We start from the raw sequence: 14,245 nt of genomic DNA, 5'->3' as shown, positions 1-14,245 counted from the left end.
TGACGTATAGCAAGTGCTGGGGGCATGGGGGGAGAAACTGAGCAATCACGTAGGACTCGGGGTACGTGGAACACAGATGGCCCTGACCTCTCTCCACCCCAGTCTCACACTCAGCCTGCGCTTCTGGTCTCATCAAACTGCCAACCTCTCTCTAAGTGCCCCCTGCCCCTCGTGGGCTCTGCTTTTGGTTAGTATCTGTTCTCTGGATGCAAAAAGCCCTGGCCCTTGCTTCATGTGGCCCTCTCACTCCCCTCTCCTTCATTTAAGGATCTCCTCTCTGCTCACCCTCCGGACAGCCTTGGGGGCGGGGCCGCACACACACCTGTGCGGTGGAAGAAAGTTCTCCGGCTGCACAGAGGGCCAGGTGAGAATGCCCAGCCCCAGCCCTAGAAGTGGGGAATGCCTCAATGGCCAGGGAAGGAGGCCGAAGTTGGCCCTAGTTCTTCAGGTTCCTGGATCCTGACACCCTTCTGGCCATCCCCAAAGGGACGGTGGCTGTGGCAGCTGGTAGCAGCTGTCCAGGGCCAGGAGTCCTTCCAACCCTCACTGCCATTGGCCATCCTGTCAGGGAGTGCCACGGTTACTGCCTGACGGAGTGCTCTTGCCCCCCCTCATCCATCCCTGCCTTTCCAATAAGACCCTGCTTTTTGTTTTTTTAATTTTTAAAAACATTTATTTGTGAGAGACAGGGTGAGACAGAGTGTGAGTGGGGAAGGGGCAGAGAGAGAAGGAGACACAGAATCTGAAGCAGGCTCCAGGCTCTGAGCTGTCAGCACAGAGCACGACGAGGGGCTTGAACTCACGAACTGTGAGATCACGATCTCAGCTGAAGTTGGACACTCAACATAATGAACACCCAGGTGCCCCAAAACCCTGCTTTGGGGGTGGAAATGAAGTGGTTGCACAATCCCACAATCCTTCAAGGCTCCTTGGCAGCCAAGTGCAGCCACGTGTGGATTTCAGGGGACAAACATGTTCCTCTTCCCGCCCTTTCCGGCTGGCCCGGGCTGGAAGGCAGACAAGTGATGGCTGCCATCTCTGACCACAAGACCGAGGCCACGTTGGGAGGCTGGAAGAGCAAATGCTAACTGTGGTGCCCCCAAGGACCAGCCCTGGATTGCCCACATTAAGGTGAGAGAGAAACCTCTGTCTTATTTGTCCCCCATCATTTTTACGTCAGCAAACCTGATCCTGAGACACAGAACTGTAATTCCTCCTGCCCTCTCTCCCTGCCCTTCCCTCTTTTCTCCACCAACACTGATGCAGCATCTAGCATGTGGGGAGCAGAGGAGGAACACAGAAGCCGCTAGAGGTGATCTAGAAAGGGTAGGGATGCCAAGAAACAAGGCAACAGGGGTGGTACAGACAGAGGGAGACAGAGCCTGGGGAGGATTTGTCAGGGTGGGGGTGGGGGGAAGAACCTTCCAGAAGAGCAGGGGCATCAGGAACTCCCCACACACCCACACCTACCCCCGTTCTCCCCTGGATGGCCCAGTGTACTTTCCTGATGAGGCCATAGGAGGGGATGGGTGCCAGCCTGGGTAGAGGGGTGCCTAGTGAGGGTGGGAGGCCGGACACAGGGAAGGAGTGTCTCCCTAGACCTACGCATTGTCCCCAAATCAAGGCAACAGGTCTAGAGTGGGCCACAGGGACCCCACATCATTCCTGAGCCCCGGTGCTGCCCACACGGCTGGCTTCTTAGCAGCGGGCTTCCACTGGGTCCCTGTGGGACTCAGTCCTGCTGTGCAGACAACATGTACACAGGGCCAAGTGCTAAGGACATCAAAGAAGGCCCTACACATTGCCGTGACGGGCTGACCCAGGGCAGCAGTGCCCTGGTATATGCTTAGCAGCTGGTTCTCGGAGGGGAAAAAACACCCTATTCTTCAGTCTTTGCAGACTTCTGTGGTCTGAATCCTCCATGACAGTAATGCAGGGGCTGTAAGCATGACGTGCTGGAAGGCAGAAGGGGGAAGGCCGGAGACGGGCCCTCAGGAGCGGCTCAGCCACACCATTACCAGAGACGTCTCATCACCCTACCGGTGTCTTGACCCTGAGCCAGCAGGTTGCCTGGCAGTGGTTTGGGTTCTGGAAACTTCTGTCCAGCCTGTACCGGGTCCATGGCAGGTTGGCCTCTGCCAAGGGCTAGAGGAAGAACCAAGGGACCATCAGTCACAAGAGCACTCTCTTGAGGTGCTCACTTTTCCTTGACTTCTGCCTCTGCCTCTTCCCCCACCCCTTCCAGGTGTTTTCTCTCCGTCCCATGGCTTCTCCTCACCTCCAGCCCTCCTCCTCTTAGTCAGTGGGATCATTCCCCTGCTTCTGGAGCCTGGGCCTCCTCCTACCCCCCCCCCCCAAAGCTGGTTCTCTATGCCCCAGGCTCGCAGGCCCTGCCCCCACACGATGCTCTAGCAGCTGTCTCCTTCCCTGGCTCTCACCCCCTCAGTCCCCCCGCCCTGCTGCCAACCCCCTGCCTGTACCAGAGGAGGTCTGCACAGACACTTGCTGCTCGAGGAAGCTCCTCAGCCTCCCTGCCAGGCTCTCCCATCCCAACCCCTTCTGGCATCATCTGCTCTACCTCCAGGCAGCTTGGAGCCAGGCCCCCAGCCGCCCTGGCAGCCTGGGGCCCTGAGGCTTTATGGCCCCAGGGTAGGACACAGATCTGGGCCCCCAGCCCCCGGGCTCCAAGGTGCCAGCCCTGCAGGGGAGTTGCTTAATGACCTTGTGAGCAGTAATTACACCCCAGGGCCCGCTCTTAATAACCACGTATTCTCCCTGTCAATGTGCCTTAATTGAAAATGAGTAGGCGATACAAGTTGCTGTGAAGTTGGCTGGCAAGCCCTTAACGTGATATTAATTGTAGTAATTAGTAGTCACTTTGTGTTGGAGTCATCTATAAATAGGGGGTCCATTAGTTTAGCAAAAGAGCGTGATTTAAAATGCAAATAAAANGCTCCTTGGGGGTGGGGGTGGGGGCGGGGGAGGCGGCGGCAGCCACTCTGAGGAGGCACTGGTCAATCCGGGAGCTCCGGATTCTCACCCCTTGGGAGGGGCCTATCTGGGACACGGTTCCTTTAAACAAGTTTGCTCAGGCTCCCTCGGGGTGGCTGTCACTCTTACTCCGAGGCGAGGCTGGTGGTCAGCCTCCCAAGTAGCTCCTCCCCCATCTGCTGATTGGTTTCATTTGTCGACTGGAGCGCTTTTTAAAGGCACAGTAGCGCCTTCAGGCCCTGGGAGAGTGGGCTGGGGTGGGGGAGGGGTCCCCTCTTTAAATGCTCTCTTCACTGTCTATTGGGAACCCACGGATGCCATGTGTTATTCTGTGACCCTACAGAGTTAAAAAACCAGACCCACCACATTATTCTGGGGGTAGACAACTTACTCTCCACTTGGTACTCCCACGAAAACACCTAGGAGGGTTGCTGAAATCACACCCCCCCCCCATATTTCTCACAGGCTTTGGGTGACTATTGGAAGTGGACATGACTGGACGTGGAAGGGGCCAATTAGGGAAGTGTTAAGGCCCGAGGGACGAGTCTAGTTCAGCCTTCATTTCATTAGAGCCTCACAAGTCCTCCACACCTTCTCCCAGGCCTGGGTTTCCACCCGCACAACTAGGGAGGCGGTGGAGATGCCCCTGCGCCCTTGGGTCCTTTTGGTTAGTGCAGCCACCAGAGACCTGGGGTTCAGAGCCCAGATCTGAGCTCTTCCCACCCCGCCTCTGCCTGCCACCGCCCCCTTCAAGAACCCATCACTCCCTTAGGGACAACTGAGGCTGACTCTTTCAGGGCTATCTGCTTTTTTTCATGCGATGAGGCAGCCCAGCCCAAACCCAGGTGAGAACAGTCCATTCCAAGAGGACCTTCCACCATTCTCCAAGGAATGAGGGGAGTCAAAGCAGCTTATCCTTTATTCTAATTTATTATTATCCTTTCATGACACACTGCTTGTAACAGGTAGTCATACTTGTGGTTTATGTCCTATTTGACAAAAGAAAATGTTGGCAACCCTGGGTGCATCCCAAAAACGTTTTAGAAAATTCTGCCAGGTATAAAATCCAAATGTCTGGTTGGAGACTGAATAGGGACCTGAGGCCGAATGAGTCAGCTGTGTGGTGGGGGGAGAGAGAGAGAGAAAGTGTGTGTGGGTGTGTGTGTGTGTGTGTGTGTGTGACGTGGTGGGGGAGGGGGGGAGGTGAAATAGGGATGTGTTTCAGCGAAGATTTCACTCTCTCTGAAATAGCCTATGAAGACAGCTGCATCACAGATAAAGAACTGGAAGGGGGTCCAGGCACTGTATATCCCATCTCCCTATAATACAGATGAGGAAACTGGGGCCCAGGGAAGGAAAATGACTGGGCCAAGCCGCATGGTGAGTTAGTAGTCTGGCCTCTGGCCAGCGCAAACCTCCCTCTCTGCCTACCTGCCCCCTGTCCCTGTGTTGGCCTCAAGCTTAAGAAGTAGATGTAGGACACGTGGGGTCTGCCGTGGTTGGCTGTTGAAGCTCTAGCTCTTCTGCCACGGGGACATTGGTTGACTTCTAGAAAACAGCCCTGCGAACAGCAGACCAAGAAGTTCGTAGAGGAGCAAAGGGCACTCAGACAAGGCCACTCTGGGCCAGCGGCCCCTTAGTGTGACATGCTTCTCTGCCAGTGACAGCTCCAGCCCACTTGCATCTTCCCACCTCCTAGGTGTCAGTGAAGATCCCCGTTACTGAATCCTCCCCACTTCTGGGCAGCACGCAGCCCTGCACTGCCTCTGCTTTCCTGGCCTCTTCTCAAATCGCTCGGCACCAACCTGAACCCTCCAAGAGGACTCTCTTGGGACCCTCCTTTTGAGATTCCATGGAGATTCGGTAGGGTATGTTCTTTTCTGCACAAGCTAAATAAACCTAACCTTTTTTGGACTACAGGTGTGTTCCTGGTGGTATTTGTTGCTGGGCTCTGAACATCCAACAGATACACGAACCATAGTGTTCCAGGCAACGAGGTGGTCACAAAAAGCAACAGAACTCACAACAGTGCGTGGAGACAGACTGTAACCAGACTTAACCGTGGAGACAGTTTCGTAATGTATAGAAATATCGAATCACTATAACTTACACCTGAAACTAGGGGGATATTATATGGCAGTGATTCTTCAATAAAAAAAAAAAAAGAATTCACAACTGTGTGGTACCAGCTTACAGGTAGATATACAATATCTACAATGTGACCTGTGGAATGGAATTGAGAGTCCAGAAATAAAATCATGCATTCGTGGTCAACTGATTTTCAACAAGGATGCCAAGATCATTCAAACAGGGGAAAGAAGAGCCTTTTAAACAAATTACACTGGGGAAACTGGATAGCCACATGGCAAAGAATAAAGTTGGACACTTGATCCTATACTATATTAAAAAAAAAATTAACTCAAAATGGCCCAAAGACCTACCTATAAGAACTAAAATTAGAAAATTCTTAGAAGGAAACATTGGGATACCTCAGATTTGGCAAGGGATTCTTAGGTATGACACCAAAAGCACAAGCTGCCAAAGAAAAACGTAAATTGGACTCCATGAAAACTAAAACCCTGTGGGGTTTCTTAGGATGCCATCAAGAGAGTGAAAAGAGAACCCAAAGACTAGAAAATATCTGCAAATCATATATCTGATAAGAGACGTGCATCTAGAATAAAGAACTCTTACAACTCATTAGTAAAAAGACACATAACCCAATTTTTAAATGGGCAAAAGATCTGAAGAGATATTCCTCCAAAGAAGATATACAAGTAGTCCATAAGCACATGAAAAGATGCTTGGTATCATTAGTCTCAGGGAAACACAAATCAGAACCGTGAGATAGCACTTGACACTCAAGTCTAGGACGGCCATGATGGAAGAATCAGATAACAAACATAGGAGAGAATATGGGGACATTGGAACCCTCAAACTCTTCTGGTGGGCATGTAAAGTGGTGCAGCCATCAGAAAGCAGTCTGGCATCAAAAGTTAAACCACACAGTTGCCATACGACCTGGCAATTTCACTCCTAGGTATGCACCCAAAGCAATGAAAACATGCCCACACAAAATTGTGTACATACATATGGCAGCGTTATTCATAATGGCCAAAAAGTGGAAACGATCCAACTGTCCAGCTGATGAATGAGTGGATAAACGAAATGTGGCTTATCTGTACAACGGAAGGGTATTCGGCCATGAAGAGGAATGGAATGCTGTTATGTACTGCTACAACACGGATGAATCTAGAAAGCATTATGCTTGTTAATAAGCAAAGGAACTCAGCCACGGAAGACTACATCTCATGTCGTTCCATTTATGAGAAACGTCCAGAAGTGGCAAATCTGTAAAGACAAAATTGATTAGTGGTTGCTTAGGGCTGAGGGGAGGGAAGGCAATGGGTATGGGCTTTTCTCTGAGGTGAGGAAAAACCGTTCTAAAATTGACTCCACAGTCAATGGAGTCAATGACAATTGTGCTTATCTGTGAAAATACTAATCCATGATACTATTGACCTGTATACTTTAAGTGGGTGAATGTATGGTGTGTAAATTACATCTCAATAAAGCCGTTTCAAAGAAAATAGACCTAGGCCCTTCCCCATAGAGGCTCCATTCTAGAGGGGAGGGTCTGCGTGAAACTGATCTCTCACAAATAGTAGTTTCCACCAGATACAAAGATGGAGGAGCAAGGACCACGAGGCAAGGCAAGGAGGGCTGCATTTAACCGGGAACAAGTGTCCGTGAAGCCTGCACTGGGAAGTGACTTTTTAAAATATCTTTTTTGGGGGCTCCTGGGTGGCTCAGTCGGTTAAGCGTCCAACATAGGCTCAGGTCATGATCTCATGCTTTGTAAGGTTGAGCCTCATGTCAGGCTCTGTGCTGACAGCTCAGAGCCAGGAGCCTGCTTCGGATTCTGTGTCCCCCTCTCTCCCTGCCCCTCCCCTGCTCTGTCTCTCTCTTAAAATTAAACATTAAAAAAATTAAAAAATATAAACTATCTTTTTATTTTGTAGCTTTAATGAGTCATATATATCCTGAAACTCACATCAAATGGACAAGTCAATATTTAGTAAATTGACTGGGTTGTGCAACCATCACGATAATCCAGTTTTAGATCATTCTTATCACCCAGTGAAATTATTTTTTTTAGTGTTTAGTAGTTTTGAGAGAGAGGGAGGCAGAGAGAAAGAGTAGGCAAGGGAGGGGCAGAGAGCGGGAGACACATAATTGGAAGCAGGCTCCAGCCTCTGAGCTGTCAGCACACAGTCCGACGCGGGGCTTGAACCCATGAACCCTGAGATCATGAGCTGAGCCAAGAGTCGGACACTTAACTGACTGAGCCACCCAGGCACCCCGATTCCTTGAATGCACATACGGTTAATCCAGTTCCTGTGACCACTCATCTGCTTCCTGTTCTCATAGGTTTGCCTTTCATGGAAATTTCATATAAATGGAATCCTAGGATATGTGATGTCTTCCGTCTGACTGCTTTCAACGAAGCATGACTTGAAGGTCAGTGTCATGGCAGTGTGGTAGGCAGTAGTTCATGCCCTTTCATTGCCAAATAGTACTCAACCATACAGGCAGACCACATTTTGCTCATCCATTCACCAGGTGATGGGCTGCTAGGTTGCTTCCAACCTTTGGCTTTCATGAACAAAGCTGCTCTGAAAATTTCACAGCAAGTGTTTGTATGGTGGGATGTTTTCATTTCCCCAGGGTAGGTTCCTAGGAGTGGATTTTCTGGGTCATATGGTACATTTAACTTAAAAAAAAAAAACCTGCCACACTGTTTTCCAAAACATTTAAGCTGAGACCTAACAGATGGGAAGGAGCCAGCCAGGCAACGAGTGGGGGAGCGTTCTGGCAACCCAAGTAAAGGCCCTGCGGCCGGGGAAAGAGAAACTCGCTGGGATAGGGGAGCTGGTTCCCTTGGGGGAACTGGGTAAGATTTTTTCTACTGAGCCACCTGAAAGAGTATGAAAATGAATCTGTTAGAACGAGACCCCAAGGTAAGAGGGTCCATACTAGATGTGTACAGCAAACAGGAGAGAACAGGAATGTAAGTGACATGAGAGAGGCTGCCATTTAGGACACAGAGGAGGGGACAGCACCAACTTTGGAGGGAAGCTGACCTGGGTTGCAATTCCGGCTCAGCCTCTGGGATGTTGGACACATTTCTTAACCTCTCTGAGCCTCAGTCTCTTCAGCTGTACAATGGGAACTCACTTCGCCCTCTCCTAGGAGGTTCTAAAGACTGGCAAGAATGTGTCCTGTCAAGAACCTGGGAGAAGAGGCCAGAGGCAGCAAAGGGTGTGGGGGAGGCCCTTCCCTGAACAGAAGCGAAGAGTGGAGGGGCCGGGGAGAGCCAGGCTGAGGAGGCTGGAGGGCATGAGGTGCCTGTGTCCTGGGGGGTGCAACTTTACCCAGGCAGCAGTGAGAAACGGCTGGAGGGCTTGATCTGGCCAATGCGGGAGGCCCTGAATTAGAGCAGCCAGGCAGAGGAGGGGCCAGTCCTTCTGACGTGGCTGCAGGCATCCCAGCAAGGTTACTAGAGCCCAGTGGAGGCAGACGGAGAGGAGGTAAAGAGGGTGGAGGGGCCGCCTGGTGACCGGAGTGGGGGAGTGTGGGATGGAGAAGTCGGGCACGCCTCCAGGGCTGGCGTGGACTGAACGCACAGGGGAAGATGGAGGCGCAAGGCCGGGGACAGCAGGCTTGGAGGAGGGGGAAGAGTGCGGTGTTCTACCAGGGACGCGCTGGGTGTGACGTGCTGGTGGAGAGCGCCCCCTGGGCTCCGGGCAGATTTCCAGAAGAGCGGATCCTGTCTCTGGGAGACCCAGAGTGTGGACTCGGGTGTCCTCAGGAGTGAGCCCCTCAGGCTCCTCGGCACCACCGTGCCTGTGACCACAGAACCCCCTTCCTCATCCATCTTGTTCCAGGCATGGGAGAAACCATTCCCTGATTCCTCACCTCCCTGGGGGTTCCCGCTGTGGCTTCCCACAAGTCCCTGAAGGGTTGGGAATCATTCTATCACATGACCCCACCACAGGGTCTCTGAAGCCAGCTCCCTGCATTACCCCTGCCCTTGCCCTCTGCTTCCTTCCATGACCCACGACCTCTCCTAACCTTGGGGCCTGGGCCAGTGACCCCTGCACCCAGAAAGCAAGGGTTCCCCTTAGCAAGGGGTCTGCTAATGTCCCCAGTCTCCTCTAGGAGCTCCTGAGTGAGCTAGGCGCGTCCCCATCCAGCATAACCTTACTTGCTGTTGGATATGGTCATGTGAGTCTGGCTAACGGGGTATAAGTAAAAGTGTCATTTCCAGGCAGTGTCTATGCAGGGAGGAGGTGAGGCCTTCATCATTCCTTCTTCCTGGGATGTGTATGTAATGTCTGGAGCTCCAGCAGTGACCTTGGATCATGAGGTGGGGTGACCTTGGGAATAGAAGCCACACACAACGGAGCAAAAAGCCTGACATACCCGACATGGTGCACACTGTACATTGCATTCTGTGCATCCGTGCACAGAACACGGAATACAATGTGAAGGGTTTCCCTGGAGTCTGGGCCCGATACCAGAGTGCCGCGTCGGCCTCAACTACTAAGGGTTCTGCACCCAATTTCAACATGGAGGGGCTGTGCTTTCCCCACACCACCAAGCAATTCTCCAACACCAGCTGGGTGGCCTGCATAACTCAAATGTGACGCTGTCTACCCGGAGATAGTGTCAGATCCCACGGATTAAGGGCTTAGTCCCACACGACTGCCCCCACCGCTTCAGATGCCAGTCACAAGCCCAGGCTGTCACCTGTTCTGACCGATTAAATCAGAGGTTCATACGACCCCCTCCTCGGGTTTTGTTAAGTTGCTAAAGCAGCTTACAGAACTCGGGAGAAACACTAGATTACCAGGTTTTATTATCAAAGGATACAACTCAGGAACCAGCAGCAGATGGGAGAGAGGCACATGGCAAGGTATGGGAAGGGGGCTTGGAGATTCCATGCCCTCTGAGTGTGCAACCTCCACGTGATCAGCAACCCCGAAGCTCTCTGAACCCCGTCTTTTTGTTGTTTTTTAGCGAGGTTCCATTACATTGGTACGATGGATTAAATCTTTAGCCATGGGTGATTGAACTCAGTCTCTGGCCCCTCTCTCCTCCCCAGAGGTCAGGGGGTGGGACTGCAGGTTTCAGCCCTTTCCTTGCAAAGTTGGTTCCCCAGGCAACCAGCCCCCCACCCAAGGCGGGATTCAAAAGTCGCCTCATTAACATAACAAAAGACACCATAAGGAGCTCTGTGCTAGGAACCACAGACCATATAGAAGACCAAATATAGATCTCATCGTAAATCACAGTATCACAACTGCCTACCTCTGGACATCACGCATGTAAGAGAAACATACTTCCATTGGGAGCAATTGCCATCTGCAAATTTTTGGTTATCTGCCTCCAAATCTACTTCTAACACCCCAGGTCTAAGACCCAGTCCCATGTACTCCTTTTCTTTGCCCAGATCCATTGTACCCACAATGAGTGACTCTTGGCTCCCTTCAGGGGAAACCTCACCCTGACAGTGGCCCCAACACAAGGTGACCTGCATAAATGTCACAGCCCAGATTCCCCAAAGTCCAGGCTGTCCTGCTTTAAGTCTCATCCAGCCTCACCTTGTGTTTGATCATCCATTGCCAATTCCTCCAAACAGTGGCTTCCCCCACAATTCCTCTCTCATGGGTTTTCTGGGCTCACCAGGCACTTCTAGCTCAGGGTTCCCCCATGAGGTTGCGGTCAGGTGATGGCCGGGGCAGGAGTCCTCTGAAGGTTCAACGGGGCTGGAGGTTCAAGACGACTTCCTTGACCTGTTGGTGGGTGGTGCGGGCTGGGAGCTCAGCGGGGGCTGTGGGTTCCTCACAGTGTGGAGGCTGGATTCCCAGGACTGTCCTAGGAATAAGGCTTCTAACGCCCCGGCCCCCAAAGCCACAGTATCACCTCTGCCATGGGATTTGAGCCAGCCCGGGTTCAAGATTAGGGGACTAGACCGGGCGCGAATACCAGGAGGTCGTTCACTGGAGGCCACTCTGGCATAGAGGAGTCTGGAGCTCGGCCAGAGACTGGACCCGAGAGATTTAGGTGTCGGCAGCGTTTACGTGCTAATCAAAAGCCCGGAAATGCATGAGCTCTGGATGCACTTGCGTGTGCACGTGGCACGTGTCGGGGCGTGTGTTGTGCGGTGTGCGTACACGGGGTGTGTCTGTGGCGTGTGCTGTGTGGTAGGTGCAGCGTCGGGGGTGGGGATTGTATACGTACGTGCTGGAGGTTGGCAGAGATCTGGAATTCAAGGGAGGGGTGGGTCCTTAAATTAGAGTCTCCAGGGGTTGGACTCCCTTTTCGGCTGCCTCCCACTCTCCTCCTCTGGCGTTCCTGCCACTTTAGACCCAGCCCTGGCCACCGTCAAGCACGTCAGGCACAGAAGTTACCAGGCTCACCTTGAGGGAGGAGCCGGGTGCAGGGTCCCTGAGGCAGCACTCTGGTCCCATCCTGCCCAGTCTCTCAAGGACCCCCTTCCCCACCCAGTACTGCAGGTCAAGGTGGAGGCCCCGCAGCGGGGTGGGCAGGGCTCACTGAGGCCACAGTCTTGCCAGCAGCTCCCCCTGCCAGGAGACGCTGGGGAGCATGCGGGGTGCCGTCCCCCTGCCCAGGCCCTAGGGTCTGATGTGCAAAGGGTGCTCAGCCCCGAAGTCGGGGGTCCGGGCTTCCCCCCCTGCCATGTGACCGCAGGGAGGTCACTCTCATTCTCTGAGCCAAATAAAAAGACTGAATTAGATGCCGTAGGATTCCGCCCAGAGTCCCAGGACTGAGCACAGCCCGCCTCGGCCTCCCCAGGATCTCTGGTTCACATTCTCCTCCTTTCACAGGTGAAACCTGGAAGGGCACCCAAGCTCCAGAGGTCATCTCAGGCAGCCTCCTGCCTGGGTTCCAGGCGTCATCTCTGTCTGAGTCAGAGGCCCTCGTGTGTCAGGCAGGGCCCAGCGGCTGCAGGGGGGGGAGCAGAGGGGGAGTTAATCTTCCCTGGAATATTAATGGCTCCGTCAGGAGTGCTGGGGACGAGCTGAGCAGCAATCTGCCTTTATTAACGAGGCGGGCGCCAGCTGGAGCGCAGGCGCCCCGGGAGACAGAAGACCAGAGAGCAGAGGCAGCTGGGAGGAGCCGGTGTCCTAGCCAGCAGGGCGGGGCAGCAGGTAGCCCGCTGAGGAGGTGCCCAGGGAGGCCACCTGAGCCCCAGGGCCCCTCCCACCTCAGCCACACCACCACCTATTCCCCAACCCGCCCCCCCCACCCAGCTTTGTCCTCCACCTTTTCTGCCTCTTCCTCCAGGAAGCTCTCCTGTAGTCATGCTCAGCTTCACTCCCAGGTGGCCTCCACGTGGGCTGTGCCTGTCACCCAGACTTGCTGCCTCGCCAGTAATTGGCTAACATGGTGGGTTCTCGGTCCTACTGCACCGGAGAGTCGCCTGGAGAGTTCTAGCAATCCTGATGTCCTTCCTGACCACATCCAGAGACCCTGACGCAGGTGTTCGGGAAAGCACCTTGTCATGGAGATTGTGTCCCTGACCTAGGGTACCCCTCCCAGCTCTCCCCAGCACTCAGCTGCCGCCGCCGGGAGTGCTAACCCTGTGTGCTCACTGCAGGCCGGCACAGCTCTACGAGCTGTATATACTCATTGGACATTTACAACAGCCCCCCAGGATCCAACTGCCACACTCCAGTTTATAGAAGGGGAATCTGAGGCCCAGAGAGGTTCAGTTGCTGGCCCGAGGTCATGCAAATGCAGGCAGTGGGGGTCCAGAGCTGGGCTCTTCACCACTCTGCCTGGTGCCTGCGAGAGGGACCTGGTGAGAAAGGCTCAAACTGCAGGTCGCCTGGGAGAAGACGTGCAGCCAGGCCATCAGTGACTCGGTCCTCTTCTGGGACCACAGGCCACAGACTTAGGACATGCGCCAAAAAGTCACCAGGAGACAGCAAGAGGTGCAAAAGAAAGTTCAGGCAAGGCTTGATCGAAGGCCCTGGGCAGTTTTCAGAGCTTCCTCTACTTACCTGGGGGCCCTCCGAGTCCTATTCCGATGTGCACGTTACTGATGGAGAAACCAAGGCTAGGAGGGGTGAGGGGCCAGGTCAGCTTCTCAGGCCCGTCTGGGGAAGGGTTTGGGTGGGCCTGCACATGAACATGCAGAGTGCTGGGTGGGAGGGCTTCCTCCTCGGCTCACGGAGCATGTGCGCGCGCACATCCGTGAATATGCGTATACAGGTCTGTATGTGCGGGGTGCACAGGTCTCTGTGTGTGTGCGCAGGTCTATAGGTGTGGGGGGTGCACGCCTGCCCTGGGCCCATCTGGGTGCCTGACCCACACCACCCTCGCCCCCCGAGGGCATCGGAGTCCATGGCCATCGGCTCCTCTAGGAAAGCCAGCGCGGAGAGGAGGCACCAGTTAGCCAGCCCTCACCTCACTCCGCTTCATTATTTAAGCCACCACCAGGACAGGGTTATGAAGCGGAGATGAACCACTGGCCCTATGGCTGGAAGCAATACATATTTCCCTTTCTTTTGCCTTTTTTGTTCACCAAATTGAATCAATTTATTAAAGTTGCTCACAATTTGTTCTGATTCCCCAACAGTGAAGAAGAGACATGAGGCATTGGGGCCCCAGGGCCAAATTTCACTCACTGAAGTGAACTCCAGCTGGCCCGAGGGGGCCCTGCCCNGGAGATGTGGCATGCCCACACCCAAGTACCCTGCTCTCTCTGACCCTAAACATCTCAAAGTGAAACCAAATGCTGACCCCGCCTCCAGGAGCACGGTCACATGGCTCGTACCGCAGTGAGCAGTGCTTTCCAAGGCAGAACCCCACAGGACAGCGGCACAGCAGGTGCGTCACCCCCGACACGCTGCCACTGTGCCCCGGATACCACCGGAACTGTGGATCCTCAGGCCAACAATTATTGAGAGTTTCCCATCTACCAGGCGCGGTTGTATGAACCCGCCTAATGGTGCAGACACGACAGTGATCCCCATTTTACTGACAGAGACACTGAGGCTGCAGCAGTTAAGTGCCCTGCCTAAGGTTTCGCCCACAGTAAGGGCTTGTGGCCCCACATAGTGAATGAGCCACCCCAAAGCTAACATCGAGCCCGCTTTCTCCATTTCAGAGTCTGCCTCCTGGGAGCCTGGCCCATGACACAAGAGCTGAAAAGACCTGA

At 53.5% G+C, this 14,245-nt stretch overlaps 1 long non-coding RNA gene across 1 annotated transcript; it reads left to right on the top strand.

Annotated features, from left to right (window-relative positions):
• The first annotated feature begins 496 nt into the window (after positions 1-496).
• LOC144224039 (uncharacterized) lies at positions 497-6,583 on the top strand. Its single transcript, XR_013332887.1, has 3 exons — positions 497-1,131; positions 4,243-4,371; positions 4,912-6,583. It is a non-coding gene; the product is annotated as an uncharacterized LOC144224039 (long non-coding RNA).
• Positions 6,584-14,245: the final 7,662 nt, after the last annotated feature.

This window comes from Crocuta crocuta, unplaced genomic scaffold (genome assembly GCF_008692635.1).
Source record: "Crocuta crocuta isolate KB4526 unplaced genomic scaffold, BGI_CrCroc_1.0 scaffold132, whole genome shotgun sequence".
NCBI lineage: Eukaryota > Metazoa > Chordata > Mammalia > Carnivora > Hyaenidae > Crocuta > Crocuta crocuta.
This window is presented reverse-complemented; position numbering and strand designations above follow the sequence as displayed.